Genomic DNA, 5,368 nt, shown 5'->3' on the forward strand with positions numbered 1-5,368 from the left:
GGACCCCTGCCCGGTGCGCCGCCCGGTGGGCCTGGGGGCGCGCCCTGTGAGTACGCGGTGGAAGACAGTGGGCTCGGCGTGGGTTAAATCGCTGTCGTGGCGGAGAGGGCATTTGCTTGTTTTTAAACTTTTTTTTTTTAATTGGAAAAGGAGGGGGTTTCCCGACGAGGCAGAGGTTTCAGGACGACAGGGACGCGTGGTGGGTGGGCGGCCCCGGCAGAAGGCGCATCCGAGGAGGGCACCGTGTTCTTGGGTCACCTACCTGGAGGGACACCTCGTCGCCAGTCAGGGCAGCGAGAAGCTCTTTAAAGCAAGCGGGGCTCCTTAGCTCTGCCCAGGCGCAGGAATGATTGCTGTGTGCCCCTAGCCACGTGAACTAGCGTGATTTTTATTTTCCCCCCGAAATTTTTTAATTAGCTAGAATTGGATAATTTCGATTTACTTCTTTTCTTTTCCTCTGTGTCCTGGTCTATTCCCTTCTCTTTTTCTCTTTTCTGATTATTTTGGCATCTTCTCATCCCTGGACCAGCGCCGCTTTCTAAATGTTAATTATCCTTGCAATACATATTTATTGAGGGCCTACTATGTGTTAGGCATTGTGGGATGTGAGGTAAGAGTAGCTGTACAGAATGTGGGTTCTGAGCGCTTGTGTTAGTAAGTTATTTGCAGTAGAGGTGGATAGAGACGGTGAGCAGCACTGACTCTCAAAAATAGGGTCCTGTGGCTGGTATAGGGGTTGGTGCCTTCTCGAAGGGCTAGTGCTGGGAAGCTTCCCTTTAAAAACGGCCCTTTCTGCCGGTTTGTCTAGCCAAGAATGGCATTCTGCTCTCTGTATCTGCCCTGGAGCTTCAGGACTGAGTACTGAATGACAGAAGGTTCTGCAAAGTCTGCACAGGGAGACTGCCATTGCATCAAGTCATGTCTGAATTCTGTATATGAGTATTGTCTTTTCGCGTCTTTAACTCGAGTGTATTGTCAGCTGTAACTCTGCCTTTGTACTCTGCACAGTTCTTCTGGAATACAGTCTTTGTGTTCAGTCAAGGATCGTAGTGTCAAATCTGAGCCATTACATAGACAAATGAGGACATCTGAGTATTACCCATGTATATTTATTGAATTACACTTGGTTTCCCATCAACCCTTGAAATGTTATTTGATGGACCTTTCTAAGCAGTGCTTTTGAAAACAGGGGGCTAACTTCCTTATGATCTTTGAAAGCTTAATTCTTTTTAAGAGCTTCATTTTGCTATTGACGTTGAACACACTGTTAGGAATTAGGGCTGGGAATGTAAATGCCAGTAAGGGATTTGCTGTAATGGAATTGTAGCTACCTCCCTCCCTTGTTTTAAAAGACCTCTCTAATTTCTTAACGTTCTGCTGTTACCCTTGGAAGGGCTTGCCACTGTTGGCCATGGTCCTGGTTCGTGTAGGTTTGTATTTACATTGGAAAAGACTTCCCGGCAGGTTTTTAGGGCTGCCTCTTGAATCCTCTCGTGGGCTTGGATTGCAAGACCACAGCCCTGCAGTGGAACACAGCCAGTGCCAGCTGCTTATTAAGGGATTTTGTGCCAATTTGTTGGCACATTATTTGAGACTCCTCCACCCCACCCCACTCCCACTGGAGTATATACATACATAGACAAATATTTATTTTCCCCCAACTGCTGACAGTGTTCTAAGAATAGTTTTCTTGCCTGGCACGCGGAGAGCAAGGGCCCGTCTGCAGAGGTGTTTCCAGTTTGGGACTGTGCTGCAGTCTTGGTTGACTTAGCAGCCTGGCAGATCAGCCTCACAGCTCCTGGGACGCTCTCTGTGTTTCCTCTGGGCTGCTGCAGGGTGACGTCCCTGTCTGATAGGGAAACACGGTCAGAGAGTCAGTTTTGCTCCTTGTGGGTAGTTTCTGGCAGGCGGTCCAGCAGAGACAGACCCCTGAGCTGCTGACCTCTCTGCGTGTAGCCGGCATCAAGTCTCCTTGTGGTGGTGTGTGGGAGGCGACTGCTCTACGTCATCACGCAAAACCAAAGCCACCTCAGGGCTCCGGGCAGGATCCTTGCAATTGTAGACTGCTCTGATCTTTCTGGTAGTCCTTGCCATGTTTCTTCTCATCTTTCTTTGGAATCTGGGCTTATGCAATCTCTATGATGTGTCCTTCTTTCTGTGTAAGAGTTAATAGAGAAGGGAAAATAAGTTATCACTCAAGAAGTGTCAAAACAGTGTAGAAGAAGAGCGTACCATTTTAACCTGGAAAAATTTTTGGAAATATTTAACGGAATGTGTAGGGGCACATGGATATTAAATGTGAATAGCGGCAAAATTGCTGTGTGGTCCAAAATTATTCTTTCCTTTCTTCCTTCCTCTCTGTCTCCTTCCTTCCTCTCTGTCTCCTTCTGTATCTCCCTCTGTGTCTTCCTTTTTTTAGGTCTCAGAAAAAATCTCCTGGAAGCCATTATATTCTGATGTCAAAGGGACGTTCTGCCTACGTGAACTGTGTTAGTCTGGAATTACATCTTGACCTATATTATGGGTGTGCATGGGAGGTGAATCTTAAGTTTCAAAATAGAAATGCAAAGGTTCTGCCTACTATTTGAAAATTTAGGCCACACGACCTGCCACTTTTTAGGGAGATTTTTTTTGGGGGCATTGTTTGCTTCGTTGTTAGGCAAGGAAAGGACTGAAGCTAGTTACCTGTACTACTAATTACTCTGAAAATACTGGGTTTGAATTTCCAGGTAATGTCGTTTTTTTTTTTTTTCCATCACAGGAGGAATTGAAAATGATGTCTGTGTTGTCACATATCCGTGTGATTTAAGAATGGATTGCTTTTCTTTGAGTTCCCACTAAAAATGGTACTTTGGCCTTTTAAGCTGTTTTTGTGAAGACTTTTCTTTCCACCAAGCTTGTTTTCCAGATAGGTCTTGGAGATTACAAAGAACATAGATATAATTTCTCCCTTGATTGGCAGCTGCGAGCTTTCCCGGACAAAAATAATGCCGCACTGTGCCAAATGGTTGACTTTTCTAGAATAAAAACTCTAAAGGGTATGCAAAAAGTCCTCTGGTTAATATATTGGCATTCCCAGAACCCACTAACACTCCGGCAGCCTGCCAGACTCCACTTAACGAGGACACAGAATGTCTGGCTCAATCCCCATGAGCAGACGGGGGTGGGGTCTGCATGTCCACACCCTTTATTAATTTTTAATGACTGTACTTTTGTTTTGCAGATTTTCCTCTGTACCCCTTTCTCAACCGTCTCCTACAACGTCACTCCCCCCATCCATTTATTTACTCATTTACTTGGCATCGGAAAAATGTCGAGCGGTTCAGGGTTAAGAGTCCTGCTGAGGGATCATTTCTGTTTGCATGGGTTCTTTTGTTGTTGCCTTTTTTTCTTTTTCTTCCTTTTTTTTTTTTTTTTTTTTTGGAAGAGGAAGAGAGAAAAGGAACAGAAAAGATGACAACTTTTTTTTTTTTTTTTTTTTTTTAAGGATGCTTTATTGTCTGCTGGAAAAAGAGAAGCATTTACGAAACTTTAAGTTTGTCAGACAGTTTATGTGACAGTGCAAGTTGGTGCTTGCCAAGCTCCAGACAGATTGTTAATGTTACATGACAGGGATAAATAAATTACCGCTGTCTGCAACACGCTTGCACTGCAAACGCACTCTGCAGCCGGCGGCCGGCTGGGCGCCGCTCATGGGCCTGGTGTGCAGGCAGCTGCGCAGAGGGCCTCTGCCTGCCGCCTAGAATGCTGTGCCTCGGTTCGGAAATGAGAAGGATGTGCCTTGCTTTTATTTTTGGCTCTACTGCAGGGCAGTAGAATCCGAGGAGCAACTCTGTGTCCTTTATTTTGCTAGGCTGCTCCGCCTTCTCCCCTGCGCTGGCCCCACCTCTGGTCCACACTCCCGTTCTTCCTCCGAGCAGGGAAAGCAGGCACCTAGCTTCTTCCCTGGAGACCTCAACTTTGTGCTTGGCTGCCCAGGGCCTAAAGTATCTCAAAGCCAAGTTTCAGGCTGTTTACAGTTGTGTTATTTCTGCAGGTGCAGACACTGAGAACAAATTGTCTGCGATAGATAAGCCTGTACTGGCCTGGGAGGGCCTGGGTGGCACTCCTTGGGCATAATGTACTTTCATCTGGGCAATTGGGAAGCTCAGCTGGCAGAGTGACAGGTGTAATGAACTTAATGGTCTTGCCCTAGTTGTTTGCGGACACACAGCTCATGTTACAAAGCCGCCTCATACCGGGGTCCCCTGCCAGATGATTTGCTCTTCTCTTTGTGGATGGGACTTGGGGACTGGACGACTGAGTGGCGTTAAGGTAGGGAAGGGGGTGGGTGTGAGTGGTGTGTGTGTGCCCTCATCTGCTCTGTTCCTAAGAGGACCTAGACAATCTCCTGAAGGTAGGCCTTGAGAGAAAGAGATCCTTCCCACTCACACTGGCTGGCCATCCTCCACGCCAGGTGTCAGGAGGACACTTTGTGCAGATGTGCTTCGACTTCCTGCCTCTGGGGTTTGCAAAGGGCAGGCTTTCTGCCACGTCGTGTGGTTTCCTGGTGTGCTGCCCGCCTGGCTGCTGGGATTCTCCAGAAAAGAGGGCTGGGCCGGCAGTGCACAGCCAGGCATTGTTCTCAGAGTCCGTGGCCCCAGGGACCAGCAACCTGTGCACAGAGCTGCACGGGAATTTCCGCTGGAAAGTCTCTGCTTCCGAAGGCAGTCGCCGGAGAGGCTGTAGGAGGCCAGGCTGCTCTCTGAAGGGCTCCCTGACCTCTAACCAGGGCACGTGGGCAGATAATAACAGCAGCTCCAAGTGCTCCTGTGCCTCTCCTGTGTGCCAGGCTCTGTTCTGAGGGCTGCTATACACTGATTCACTAATCTAATCCTCACAGCGGCCTGTGACGTGGGTCCTCCTGCCATCCCCATGTTACAGAGACGTCAAGACATTGCCCAGAGTCAACCACTGTGTGAATAAAGGGTGGAGCGGCCTAGGCAGCATGGCTCCAGGTTCCGGGACCTAAATAAGGTGGGGCCTGGGTCAGGAATTCTTCATCTGGGACCGCTTGCTGGCAGGGTACCATTCTCTTCTTGTCCCCATACAGGTCCCACTGGGACTCTATCCAGCCAGCAAGTTCAGGGTTTCGTCCCGCTTGCCTCTCTGCTGTGGCCCTCCCTCTCCAACTCCCTCCCCTGTTTTAACCCCAGTCTCTGCTCTCTGCCTGTCTTGCCTATGGCAAGAGCCTCAGTTTTGAGGACTGGACCATGGCAGCTTTGTCTCTGCCCACCTTATCCCTTGAGTTCCTTGAGAGAAAGACAAAGCAACAATCAGTAGGAGTGTTGGTGTTGCCAGGTATTTCTTCTGCACTGGTCCTTAAAAC

This window comes from Mandrillus leucophaeus, unplaced genomic scaffold (assembly GCF_000951045.1).
Source record: "Mandrillus leucophaeus isolate KB7577 unplaced genomic scaffold, Mleu.le_1.0 Scaffold286, whole genome shotgun sequence".
Classification (NCBI taxonomy): domain Eukaryota; kingdom Metazoa; phylum Chordata; class Mammalia; order Primates; family Cercopithecidae; genus Mandrillus; species Mandrillus leucophaeus.